Here is a 14,646-nt window from a genome sequence, read left to right as displayed (position 1 = left end):
TTCTCCTATTTATGCTCTGTTCAAAGTTTCTGCGCTTCCCTACATCTGCAGTCAGCTGTAGCTGAATGATGGCAACAAGATAAAGACAAAATGATTGTAACCTAAACCAAAACAGTACAGAAATGTTCTTTTGGGTTGTTGTTGGTTTTTTTAGCCTACAGAATGACAGTCCCATCCCTTTGCTTCATCTCCAGTCATCACAGTTTATAAACTGTGTTCTCTCATCAGCAAAGTGAGTTTTCTCAGTAGAGAGAGCAGACTATCCCTGCTTTAAAGAGAAAACATTTACACAATCCTCAGGGCTCCTGCTGGGATTCCTCACATCACAGTTTCCTATTTTGAAATCTCCTCCCACACACACCCCCCACCAGGCTCTGCTGGTGGAATGGCTTAAAATATAGATTAGCTACGCAGTCCTGCCCTATCCCTTGCACTTTTTTTAGAGACAGAAGAAATCAGGATGGCTATTTAAATTACACAGCACATAAAACACTCTCCAGACTTTTTTTTTTTTTCAAAGCAGCCTTCCCATCAGATGCTCTGTGAACTTCAGCCTTTAAGAGGTGATACAGACTTCCCGTAAAGGTGCGAGGTTTAACTGACTGTGGGTGCATCCCACTGGCAAAAGCGAGAGCGCAGGTAAGTCTGTTTTGGCACTTCAGAAAAATATAGAAACTGGAATACAACTCTGAAATCAAACAGCAGCCTGCGTGAAGCCATCCTCACGTCAGGGAAGCCAGAAACTTTAGGGCAATTCAACACGCAGACTCTGGCCAGTACCTTCTGGCCAGCAAGGCCAATGTTCAGGGCTGTAAGAATATCTGGCCTTCAGCAAGTAGCTGAAGTCAGTATTTGCACCAACCCTTAAAACTTTGCATTAATTATGAAGGAACTCCTAATAAACATAGGCTTTACAGAACCACACTGCAGCATCTCAGGTTGGATGCCTGAGCAGCTGGGGCCGCGTGCGGTACTTCTCTTACTTTTTATGGGGTAGGAAGGTTAAATGCTGCAGTGCACCAAACACCAGTGTATTAAAACTGCCCGCTGCAACAGAAACGAACAATTGCAAACAGCCTTTGTCAAGCCACATGCAGTATTTTGTAATACTCTAACTGCTTGTGTGCGCACAAGCTGACCTGCTTGCACTCCAGGGAGAGTTTCAAGCTAAGTCAGACGCAAGAGTTAAGAGAATGAAGAACTGCACTGGAGCTGTTTTACAAAGGCAGCCAACAGCGAGGCCTTCTTCTGTCAATATAGTCATCACATCAAAAAGACGTCCAATGCTAGTTTTTATGCCAGCTGAAACTTCGTCTGGAGGAAGATGCTCTTTGAAAGTTGCAATCACTCAGGCTGCGTTGAAATCAAGCATTTAGGGCAGAAGAGTCATCTTAGTTTCCCTTTTTTTTTTTCTTCACACAAAGCCCAGCTATTTGATTGCTACAACACAAGGGTCCCACTTCTCCATTCACCGGCAGACATCCAGCCCACCCAGTACACACAGGTTCTTACTGGGCACCGAGACCAGTACTGTGACTTCCATCCAAACCTTGCTCTCGAAACACCTGCCCTCCCAGACTTCCAGCGAGAATTCCCTGTCCAACGCCCAGTTCCTGCTCCAGTTCCCTCCCTCCCTCTACAGCCTCAATTCCCCCCCCAGCTCCCAGTAAGGTTACAGCCTCACAAATCACTCTCCTGGGAGACCAGTCTTAGAGTGGTTTAATTCCAAACTCACCCAAAACGCTTTGACAACAGAAAAGCATCTAGGTGTGCATTATTTTATACCCAAGTGAAATGCGTGGGGAGGCACGGCCAGACTACCCCAAGCACAACCTCTCTGTAAGCCAGCGTGACAATCAGAAGCCACAGTGCAATCAGAATCCCCTGTGGCTCCTCCATTAACAAGACACTTTGCCTACAGTGCCTACAGCAGCCGTGGAAAATTGCGTCAAGGTTTGCACGGCATTGCACATCAGCTGTGGGAGCAATGCTGAAGGTCAGAGCAAGAGCACTGCACCTGCCTGAAGTTTTACCCACGGCAACAGAAGATGAAGCCAAGAAGTTAGTCCAGAAAAGTGTAAAGCAAGCTGCAAGAGATGGAAGAGATCTCCAGATATAGTGGAGCAGACTTTAAGCAGGGGGGGGTGCACAGGCCAATAAACCTACAGCTCAGATATCACTCACAGCTACAAGCACTCAGCTCCTCTTTCCTCCCCATTAAATCACACTTCCCTCCCACAGATGCGAGCTCTGTGCCAGCCGGAGAGGAACAGACCGAGATGAGTGGGGAGAGATTAACTGAAAACTGAGGAAGTGGAGGATGCCCAAGATAGCAAGCAGCAGCTCTGTAGGGCAAACAGGGATGAGGAACTGTGTTCAAAAAGCAGATTTACAGAACTGGGTGGCAAACATCTAAAGTCGCTGGGGCTTGGGACTGCAAACAGACTTCCTAATGAAGGAAGCAATGAGACTCTCATTTTTCACCGATGCTACTCTTGCTTCTGGGGAGATTAGTTCCTTTCCCCTGGTGTCTCTGGGCTTCATTTCTCATCCATAAAATGAGGGTAATGATGCCAAGCCTAACTCATGGGGTCTTTGTGCTACAAGTACCTTAAAAGTTGTCACAAACTACGTAAATACCATTTACACAAGCACAGAGGATACCAAGACAGTCACAACAAGACTTCCAGGAGGCAGTTCTGGTTTTAGGGTCTTCAGAAGAAATTAAAACATTTGATACTGAGAAGGGAGCACTTCTTTTGACTACGGAAGTCAAACGGCTTCAAATCCATGACAACAGAATGGTTCTCAGAGGTTAGGAAGAAAATACAGAATATCCTTAATGGACAAAATCTTCATCTTAACACTCAAGTATCCCGTCTTCCAGATCATGAGACACATCAGCTGTGCCAGGTCACGTACCAAGAGATGGGTGACAGTACCAGGTCACAGCAAACCGACTGCAGCCCCACAGGGACCCTCCTGCACCACAGCCAGAGCTGGCTCTGCAGCCGGGCAGAAGCTCGCCGGGAGGTTACGCAGCCAGAAGCTCCCGCACCTCCTGCCACCAGCCTTAACTCCACCTCCTCTCACTCACCAGAGGCATGCACTGGGGCCAGCCCAGACAGAACCTGTCCTGCTGCTGCTTGCTCTGCGCAGAGATGGGATCTACGGGGACTGCAAGTCAATGCCGCTCCAGGCAGCGCGACCAGCAGCCTTGTCCTCCTGTTCTTGTGATGGAGGGCATCAGCACAATCGTGCCTTGCACCTGAACCGCCGTCTCGGTTGCCAACCCTAACCTTACCTGAGTCCCATGAACGTTATGAATTGTTCCCATCCAGGTTTTGCTGAATGTGGTTTCTCATACTGATAGATGTTGGTAAAATATTGTGGTAATATCAATTACTTGCAGAGACTGCAGAGGCATGTGAGCTCAGAGATTTAGGGAAAAGGGCCTAAAGCAAATGTCTACTGATGCTGGAATCGGTTTTGTCAGCAACGGGTACCTTAACTAGCAATATTCAACTTAAAACCAGTCTCCTCACCCAACAACTGAAATGAGAAGGATGCTCTAACAGACAAATGACACTAGAAACCCTACCCTGATGACAGCGTTACATTTTCTCCCACCTGTCAGGGTTTTGAAGAGAAGCACTGCTCTCCCACACAAATCCTGGTTTAGCTATTGGGGTGCATGTAAAAGGAGAGCTGGCAATAGATCGATAGTATTGGAAATAAAAGTCACATAGCTACTTAGTACTTCTGTTAGGTCGTTTCTGCCCTTAAGAAAAAAATGAAAAAAGTGACAAGACTTGATCATGCTACCATAAGGCTAAGAAACTGGAACATGCAACGCCCAGCACCTCTCTGGCTACTTTAAAATGGTTCCTCCAGCTTAACCCAGCAGGGTCCTCACACACCATTGGAAACAACTCATCTGAGCCTTTCACAGAAGGATAATTCTCCTCTTTAAAAGGAGGGAAGTGAATTAAACTCTGAACTCTAATCATGTTAATAGCCCCGCCTGACACTATAAATCACTAATGTTGCATTTTGTTCATGCCCATAAATTACTGATACCGTAACTCTTCTGCAGAAGGTACCTTCTCCTGAAAAACGTATTTAATAGAGTTGCATCCACTCTTCTTTTTGAATACAGTGGCTCGCACTGTCAGCTTTCCTAATGCTCTAGGCACTGATTTCAAGTTTCATAATCAATTATATCATTTTGCTTCACGGTAGTAATTTGATTACTGCTTTTGGGGTGTGACAGGCATTTGTGAACATTTCTGCAGGTCTTCATCTGAAATTGCTAACCGTCCTTCCTTCCCTCCTCCCCGCAAAACCTGTGCAAAATTGATAAAATAACATCAATAAATCAAGGAACTTGCATTTTCCCTGAAGTGACTATATTTCAGATTTCTTCTCTGAAACACAAACAAGGACATAGTTCATCTAGCTCAACAGCACGACCAAAAGGGGTATAAAATGATCATGATGTTTTGTGGCATTTATTGCCAGTTCTGTTAATGTGACTGACTGCTTTTCCTGTGCAAGCTGTCTCTTCTAGATCACCCCATCTTTGAAATAATCATCGCTACCACCTCACATTTAGTAATAATTTACTATACAGCAATCAGTATGACAGAGCCCTCACGAGCAGAAACAAAAAAGTAAGATTCAAGGAAAAAAAAAGGCTCAACTCACGTTTGTTTCTGACAAGTTCAGTATCCTTGTTGACCAATCCGTACATTATGCTGCACTGCTGAAACATAGTAAATTCAAAACTGTTTGAATGAATAAAGTTCAAACAAAACTTGCCACTTTCTTCCCAAGAATTTCAGAAGTTTTAATGAGAGCAAAAGCAGGAAGCAAGAAAGCTACGTACTAATTAAGTTCTAAAACAGGCCGTAGAAAGACACGTGCCCATCCCTGAATCCAGCTGATTTCATCAACCACACGTTTCTGAAGGATACTTTAATCCACTTACATTTCCACAAACACCTCGAGAGATTACAAGTGGAGTACAGCCAGCAGCATCTACTGAGTTTTCTTTCAGGGCAAGTGGTTCTTTTCCAAGGTTAAGTCATTGGTTTCTCTCTTCTTCAAATCCACACTAACACAGAGCCTTCCAAAGGCAGGCTGGGGGATCTCACAAGCATCCTCTCACCCAGGGTTGGGTAAACCAGATTTTCTTCTTTGATTCTCCCCCTCACCCATAATTCTGTGGGGAGATAAAATACTGCATGTGTGTTACACACATTTAGGCCATGTAAGCTTAGAGCAGGTGATCTATAATTCAAAATAAAGACTTCTGTGAAACAGGTAACTCAATTTTTTTTTTTTCTCCTAGCTGCTTTAAGTACCTGAGGTAAGATACTTAAAGTAACTTCTGACCCCAAGTTCCATAAAGTGTTCTTCTCTCCCTCGAGCTATCTCAGAGAAATCCATTTTTTTCTGTTGGACAACCACACTGATACAAAAATTTTCATTAAAATTTTATCTGCAAACATGATGCAATGTGCTAATTTACAACTGCACAACAGAAAGACCATAACTGAGACAAAAGCAAATGGACCACAACAATGAAAGAATTTCCAACCTTAAAGTCAACTTTTGAATTAGAACAAAAACAATAGTCCAGACAGTCACATTTAACCTTTAAGAACTATTTATCTCATGGGGGAAAAACATGTTAAGAGCCTGTTTGGCAGAAGGAACTGTTACCGTGAGAAACCTCCATCAGTAAGATGCATTTTTTTAATGTTGTTAATCTCTTGCAGGAGCTAAAGCTCAAATGCTCACACAGGGATTTTTGAACAAGATGAAGCAACAGAACACAACCAAACCAAAAATTTCTTTGAAAAGAGCAAAACACATTCCTGGAATGAAGAATTCCTTCTTGTCCGTTTTATTCATTCCTTCTTAACATTCATATTTCCATCACAAACTAGGTCCAATTTTCTTTTCCCCCAAGATGAAACCTGTGCTAACAGACAAGTTCACAGTCACTGTGAATTACTGAATCATGCACATAATTTAGTTTTTCTTGCAGGTTATTTTCCACATAAATTCTTTCTAAGTTAGAAAAAACAAGTTTCTCTGTGATGCCGCAGCAGCAGCAATCTGCTTTGCTCTGGCAAGTTCCATTTATTGAGCTAACAAAGACATTTATAAATTAACCTACAAGTGACTTTAAATTTAAAATTAGCATTCCCATTTAAAGCTACATATATGAAGTTTACATGTTGCTTTTGCTCTCAGATGGACACTCATTGCTGAAAAGAAACTACAGATCTGACCTGTGTTACAAAGGTGCTGTGAAGACTCCACAGGACAACTACGCAGAAGAGCCACTTCACTTTTTGCAGCTCTCTAAACCATCTATTTGTTAATAGTCCCTTTTAAACTTAAAAGATTTTGCCATTTTTCGTAAGACCCAAGAGAGAGGAATTAAAAAAAAAGTCTCTCTGTCACTGAATGACACAATTGCAAAAATTTATATCCCCACATCCCTATTTGCAGTGTTACAGTTTGTGGAATGGAGAACAATTCAGTATTTCAAAGGCAGCAGATAACCGTCACCAGAGCTCCCGCGGGTAACGTTACTTCATCCACAGTTTTATCTTCCGGAGGAAAAAGGGGACTACAAGGAAAAACTATTTCCATAAACAAGGGGACTTAAAAGCCAAAGAGGAAAAAGGGGTTTGGGTAAGCGCTAAAATGAAGGTATTTTGGTCTTTCAGAGTCATCCCTTCGTCCCCCCCCAAAGCTGGGGAATACCTCTTTAAAGGCAACGGAGGCTGGATACTTTGGAAAAGGCAGATCTTGGGGAGCCTGATATCAGAAGTACCCAGTACCAAGCAGGAACTTCTTCATTTGTGCATCAGGTTCCCCGCGGCTCTGTTACACAGCAGCAATAACACACTGCGCCTTCCAGAGCACGTTTCCCATGACGTCACACCTAACACACATGACGTCACCCCTGCAAGAAACGTTAAAGCAGTTTGTTATTCCTCATCCTCTTTCATCATTTTACAGCTTTCACTGGTAACAGACCAACACCGCCAGTGAGAGAGCCTCTGCGGCAGCAGGCACACCGCGCAGAGACAACGTGCGAGGGGACTTCCAGGGGAGGAGAAGCAGAAGGAATCGCAGACACGTCGTGCAGCAAGGATCAACAAATCCCACAAACGACTGCAATTACATGAAATTGTTTTGGGAAAGTAAAGATGAAGGAAGGAGGTTAGATGCCATTTTTTAGCTGTCGCTGAAATGAAACCCACATTTCTGGGAGAGGGAGGAAAACGGACCCGATTTATGTCATTTTGGAGGACATGGGGAAAGCAAGAAGAGAAGGAAAGAGGATTCTATTCTGCCAGTTTCGAGACCAGGCAAGCGGCTTGGCTAAACAAACAAGGTCTTCACAAGCATACAGATAATAATTTAAAACTTTATAAGCAAAATCTGCATTCCACTGTCAGAGCTGTAAAGCTTGCCTGGAGACTACACACGATGCTCTAATTGCCCTGGCTCTTCAGAGCTGACCCATAAAACCAAGAGCAATGACTGACAGATGCGATAAAGTTTCTGACTAGCTTTTGGGGGAACAAGCCACTGATTTGTATTTGGAAACTATTCCAAACTGTTCCGAGAGTCATGTAGAATAAACAGCCTTTTGCTCAGCTGCCAACATACCAGCCCGAAAGCTCCAAGACGTGACTTCAGACAGAAACAAAAAGTTTCTATGTTTCTACCTACTACATCTTGCACTAATGACTCCCTTCTTCTGACACCGAGGATCTCGGCACCAGGGAACAACAATGAATTCACAACAGCAAAGGCTCACATCTGGTGCTCGTTTTTGACATCCCTCCTCACTTCCACAGATCATCTTCAAAGCACGCCAGAGCCCAGCACCATGTACAGAAACCCACTAACTGCCCTGCCGTCACACAGAACAAGCCTGGAAACTTACACCACTCAACAGTTTCAGGTTTTCAGTCCAGTATATAATACATCACTGATCCAAGACCTGAGTCTCCAGAAATCTCGCTCGTTGGTGCACATCTTCTGGAATAAGGGGGTTCAAGGTGCCTCCAAATGTTCATCAGGAAAACAGGAAAATGGATCCTTCCACAATACACAAACATGCTGCTTTTCTCATTGGAAAGGAGATTAAAAGACAAAAGCCTGTGTAAGTCTGTCCAGGAGTTTCTGGCAGGAACCTGTTTCAGCTATGGTTATTGCTTCACAGAACAAAGCACCAGCCTTCACAGCGGAGAGCCCATCCTTCTCCATAGCACCCTTCAGGAGCCCTCTCTGAAATTCAACCATCCATTGTAAGGTCTTGCCTCTGCATCCAGAACGCAAAAGCTTAGTTAGCAAATAAAACACTATCTGTGATAGCATGTCAGCTGTGGCAGAAAGCCAGATACAGGGCAATTCTTGCCTTTGTTCACATACCCTAGACTGACTGCAGTGATTTCGAACCCTCTCCTGATTTTCTCTGCAATGCATACCATATCATTACCCTCCCGAGAGGTCACTTGACACTTTGCTCTCCTGCTTCCTTGCTCCTGCTTTGTTGCATAAAGTTATATGGAGAATAATACCTAAGTGCCTCCGCATCCTGCGGGGAAGTTGCTTAAAACATCACTCAGTTTTTCAGAAAATTTTCATGCCACTGCAAAAAAAAAAAAAAAAAAATCAGTCATTATACCTCAAACTTGACAGCTTTTTTTGGCATGAAAACCATAAATTAAGTAAAAAATATTTATTTATTCTAATGCATGGGTTCAGTTACCACCAAAACACCTCTGAGAGTTGCAAAGATGACAGTAGCCTGTGATACCTGCTCTGCATCACCCTCGTGGTTGTCTTGTTATTTCAGGAAACCCAAAGGTACCTCCTGAAAAATCAAATCACTCTGTCCTAATTAGAAGTTTCTGAAGACAAACTTCAGTTGGGATGTACACTTTCCACACATTAAATACTAATTCAGAGAGCAGGAAGCCCTTCTCACCACTTCCTTCAGATGAGAGGCTGTAGACTTTAACACACCAGGTTTAAAATCCAGGCTGAAAACTCTTCTGTTTAATAATGAAACACAGCAGTTGTATTTGACACATTACAGTTCCTCTAGTAATAAACAAACTCCCGACTGCAGCAAGACATGTTTTGAGAAGCTTGCTCCCAGTCACCAAGTCTTGCAGAACAGGATTTGGCCCTCTTGATGCAAACGTGGAGGTGATAAAACCCTTCTCCGCACACAGCTGCTACTACGCGAAGGGGGTACGACTTCATTAGGGGCAGCACATTCCCTCGCCAGGGATGACGCTGTCTTCTGGTCCAGTGATCAAACTGGATCAGATTGCTTACTTACAAACTGTTTGTAAGCAAGCAGGTCAAATACCTCAAGTACCATATGTTCCCCACACTCAGTCTCTGTTGCTACAGTAATATTAACCAGGCTTATCGAGCTTGTCTGCAGCAAACTCTCAACACTTCAAAATACCTCACAGCCAAGGTCATTCCAAATGATTCAAGTGCCACCGCTGGACAAGCAGAGCTGCACAGAGGGGAAATAAGCCCCACAGAGCCTGTTACTCCTATCTGATCATTTAATACTGATCATAATGCTAATCTGATCATTTATTATGGACATAAAATAGTCTAATGTGCAAGTCTTGATAGGCAAGGCAGGGACTACCAGCAGCCAATGCATAAATATAAGAACCATTAATAATGTCATCTCCAAAAGCAGTTAGTATATTCACTTGTGAAATGAAAAATTTCATTTTTCTTGAAAATTTTCATGAAAACTTAATTTCTTTCTATGCCTTTCTGCAAAAACAGAACAAGCTCGTTTGTAGTAGGCTAGGAATTAGACACAACCCCATTTGTGCTTCTAAATTATTGATGTGACCTTTGTAGGGCAGATATCCAGTGATTCAACATCAACAGTCGGACATTATTTCTGCCTATATACTACCAAAAGCCAAAAACCACTTTGGGACTTCTTGACAGTGTGTGTGATTTAGGCAGCAAAAGCGCTGTGCCCTGAAATCAACACCACTCTACCAGTTAAATCATGGAAGCATACAGTCTCCTACAAAACACCTGAACTCTCTATTTTCACCTATTTAGAGGCTTGTCACCTCCTTTTAAGTCTCACAATGAATGTACTGGTTCATCTCACAAGGACAATTTATTTTTCTACCTTCTTTAAGTGCATAATAAGCCAAACCTAACATGGACTTTTATTTAATTAAAAATAATCTACTAGTAACAAAACGTAAGACCTCTTTGAAACAATTTGTGTTGCTTCTAGCAGCATGCACCTGTACTAATAAGAATTATGCATCATCTCATGCTACTTTCTGATGTGGTGTAAATTGGCATAATTCTGCTAAAGTCCTGTTCATTCACACCATCAGGTTTTGTGGCTGGCTGATACATTTAATTTCAAGGTTTGAAAAAGTGGCACACAAAAATACTTTGCCCGCATTGAGCAGTATATACGGACATAAGAAAAGATAATTCCTTCTTTCCTGCAGCTAATGTCCACAACACAAGCTCTCTACACAATGAGACGGCAAAAAATACTGCAACCCTGCACATGCAGAAAGTGAGAAACAGTAAGTTTCAGTGAAAATTGGCCATGATTTGAGCTTTTTACGTGGTACTGATATAACATCTTCTATAACACCGTACTCCAGTTTTTGCATCTATACTTCTTGAAGGTGGATGTCAAATACTAAGGTGTCCAAAGACCAGAGGTCTTAGGTTCCCAGAGTCGCTTGGATTAGCAATTTGAAGACTACAAGATGATTTAATTGCTATCCATAGCTACTCACAAACCGAGGTTCTGGAAGCAGGGAGTTTTCAGCCATGCTGATGAAATAAGATCCAATCTTTGGGAAGTCAAGTTACTGAATTCAGCCTTCAAATAAGATGCAAACTTCCCAATTGCGTGAGTTACTAGAGGCTTGGATGATTTATTACAGAATGTGATTAATTTTTCCTCCTTTGGTATCTTTAAAACCAGACTGGACAACATTTTAAACATAAGCTTGATGCCACCACTGCCACCAGCCCCGTGCCCACAGGGGCGGCTCACCAGCTGGGCTAGCACCTCTCAGACAGACACCACCGAGGCCAGGCCACCACTCACCAGTTCTTGAATGGCATTACCCTCCTACGCACCTCGAGTAGGAGGAGGATAATTTGACTTAACTTACTGAGTGTGAAGTTACTTGTACGCTCTCTTCTTTGCTGCAGGGTAGGCACATGCGCGCTAACAGCTAGCAGGGCATGCAATCCCGTAACGCTCGCCTGGACGCGTTTCACCCAATTGATATCCTGCCTTTCCTAAGCAACAGGGTTTTGATGGCACCCTGGTCTCTGCACTTTCCTGCCTCAGGCAGGACTCCCATGAAAAAGTCTAGGACAAAAAGCATGGTCTGTACTTCTGCTGTGAACCAAACCGCCGTCTAGTCAACCCAGTAGAGCATTTCAGCCAAAGATCTGAGCAAGACAGAAGAATGCACCATAACTAGAACCATGGATCTGTGGCTTCAATTTGTATGGAAGAGACATGCGAGCTCAGCAGTGAGCTATCGAATACCCTAATATCTGCTTTTAAGAGCTAATACAAAATGCTTCTTAAGGAAGCACTAAAAAAAGTCCATGCTGAAGAACCATGGAACAACCCACCCTTTGGAGAAAGTTCTTTCTAACCTCTATCAGTTACTGTCTGGTTCATGTCTTGAAGGATGAGGGCATATAGAAGACATCTGCTTCCACACACTGCACATTACACTGGAAGGGCTTTCGATTCATTCAGTTTTATACCAACCGTTGTGGAAACTTCTAGCAGTATCCTAGCAGCTCCAGGGGAAGTTATTTTGTTATATTCTGTATGCACAGATGTGTCATAGAAAAGTGCTTCAGGAACAACTTCTGCATGCAGAAGTGCAACAGCCAATCCCTAGAAATTGCTCTTTTGCATTTAAAAGACAAGGGCACCATCTTAACCAAGAGTTATTTCCAACACAATCAGGCTGCCTTGAATACAGTGGCTTTCAACCTCATTTGAATTGCCTTGTTACACTAACTGGCATTAACACTGCAAGCTGCCAATATAACGACACGTTGAGATGAGCCAAAGGTGCAGCCTCCATGTTTGTCTCTCACCGTGCACCAAGCAGTCGTGTGCTCTTTAGGCTGACGCGGCTGCTGCTGGGGGAGCTGTACTGACCTGGCATCCCTGCGTCGGGAGGGAGGTGTCAGGGCGACTTCCCACGCTCAGCTAAATTACACAAAGCCAACGCCTTGCAACGGAGCCCGCAGATCTGTGCTGCAGAAGGGCTTCACATGTTTCTCCAGTCTAAGCCTTGGCTCAGTGAAATTGAAAAAAACCTAAATTTTCTTTCTTCTTCTTTAAGAAAATCATCTAGAAGATACACCTTTCTTCTGATCTTCAGTGTATTGATATATCCCACCTGCAGAGGAGGTAAAAATCCCTCCAGCTGTAAGTGAAGATCAGGTTTGGGACCTCCTGAGGAACCTAAACATACAGAAATCCATGGGACCTGATGAGATGCATCCCAGAGTCCTGAGGGAACTGGCTGACGTAGTTGCCAAGCCACTCTCCATGATATTTGAAAAGTCATGGCAGTCAGGGGAAGTCCTCAGTGACTGGAAAAAGGGAAACAGTGTGCCCCTTTTCAAAAAGGGTAGAAAGGAAGACCCTGGGAACTACCGACCTGTCAACCTCACCTCTGTGCCTGGGAAGATCATGGAACAGATCCTCCTAGAAGATATGCTAAGGCACATGGAGGCCAGGGAGGTGATTCGAGACAGCCAGCATGGCTTCACCAAGGGCAAGTCCCGCCTCACAAACATAGTGGCTTTCTATGATGGTGTAACAACAAGGGTGGACAAGGGAAAACCAATGGATGTCATCTATCTGGATTTTTGTAAAGCCTTTGACACGGTCCCCCACAACATCCTTCTCTCTAAACTGGAGAGCCGTGGATTTGATGGGTGGACTGTTTGGTGGATAGGGAATTGGTTGGATGGTCACAGCCAAAGGGTAGTGGTCAACGGCTCAATGTCCGGATGGAGACCAGTGACAAGTGGAGTCCCTCAGGGGTCCGTACTGGGACCGGTGCTGTTCAGTACATTTATCAATGACATGGACAGCGACATCGAGTGTACCCTCAGCAAGTTTGCAGATGACACCAAGCTGAGTGGTACGGTTGAGACACCAGAAGGACGGGATGCCATCCAGAGGGACCTGGACAAGCTCGAGAGGTGGGCCTGTGTTAACCTCATGAGGTTCAACAAGGCCAAGTGCAAGGTCCTACACCTGGGTCGGGGTAATCCCCGGTATCAGTACAGGCTGGGGGATGACAGGATAGAGAGCAGCCCTGCTGAGAGGGACTTGGGGGTACTGATAGACAAAAGGCTGGACATGAGCCGGCAATGTGCGCTGGCAGCCCAGAGGGCCAACCGTGTCCTGGGCTGCATCAAGAGAAGCGTGGCCAGCAGGTCGAGAGAGGTGATTCTACCCCTCTACTCTGCTCTGGTGAGACCTCACCTGGAGTACTGCGTTCAGCTCTGGAGCCCTCAGCACAAGAAGGACATGGAACTGTTGGAGCGGGTCCAAAGGAGGGCTACAAAAATGATCCGAGGGCTGGAGCATCTCTCCTATGAGGACAGGCTGACAGAGTTGGGCTTGTTCAGCCTGGAGAAGAAAAGGCTGCGGGGAGACCCGATTGCAGCCTTTCAGTACTTAAAGGGAGCCTATAGGAAAGATGGGGACAATCTTTTTAGTAGAGACAGCAGTGACAGGACGAGGGGTAATGGTTTTAAACTAAAACAGGGTAGGTTTAGGCTGGATATAAGGAAGAAATTCTTTACAATGAGGGTTGTGAAACACTGGAACGGGTTGCCCAGAGAGGTAGTGGAGGCCCCATCCCTGGAAACATTCAAGACCAGGTTGGACAGGGCTCTGAGCAACCTGATCTAGTTAGCGGTGTCCCTGCTCGCTGCGGGGGGGTTGGACTAGATGACCTCCAGGGGTCCCTTCCGACCCAAAACTTTCTACAATTCTGTGATTCTATGATTCTGTGTAACTCGTGGCCAGCTTTGGCCATCCGAGCAGCGTGACCCCTCATGGTACCCCTTCCCCACCCACCAGACAAGTCCAGCCCTACGGGGTTCCCTTCAAACACTGAAGACACGTTTCACAAAGAGTAGTAAGTACTTCATTAAGGGATTTAATCATTAAAAAAAATTGTTACTAGAAGTTGAAAAGGAGGAAACCAGGTAAGTTCCTCTCTGAAATGTAATTAACCTGTAATTTTTTTCTGCTTTTCACTAGAACAATTAAAGGTAGGACACAAATGGTGATTTCAAGGCACCTCCTGACCTCTCACGCAAAAGCCTCAGAGTATTCTAACTAAATGACTGCTGTTCAACTTTTAACTGAGAGGTATGGCCCTGAAATACAATCAGTGCTCACTGTTGAAACGCTACAATTTTAATTACCATTTCCAGACACCCTCTATCACATGTTTTATGACCAATCGATGCTGACCCCGTAACAGGAAAGGGCTCTCACAATACAGGAAGTTC

At 44.3% G+C, this 14,646-nt stretch overlaps 1 protein-coding gene across 7 annotated transcripts in view; it reads right to left on the bottom strand.

Annotated features, from left to right (window-relative positions):
* SGCD (sarcoglycan delta) overlaps positions 1–14,646 on the bottom strand; it is a 359,505-nt gene that overhangs the window by 287,456 nt on the left and 57,403 nt on the right. The window contains exon 1 of one of the 7 annotated variants that reach the window (XM_075441533.1): positions 8,616–8,634. The exons of 4 other annotated variants lie outside the window; for them this stretch is intronic. The gene's annotated coding sequence lies outside the window, so the exon portion shown is untranslated. Of the gene's footprint in view, positions 1–4,707; positions 4,763–4,990; positions 5,060–8,615; positions 8,635–14,646 lie in introns of those variants that run through there. 2 more of the 7 variants (XM_075441529.1, XM_075441528.1) reach the window with 2 other exon arrangements.

The sequence above is a fragment of the Opisthocomus hoazin genome, chromosome 22 (assembly GCF_030867145.1).
Source record: "Opisthocomus hoazin isolate bOpiHoa1 chromosome 22, bOpiHoa1.hap1, whole genome shotgun sequence".
Taxonomy (NCBI): domain Eukaryota; kingdom Metazoa; phylum Chordata; class Aves; order Opisthocomiformes; family Opisthocomidae; genus Opisthocomus; species Opisthocomus hoazin.
This window is presented reverse-complemented; position numbering and strand designations above follow the sequence as displayed.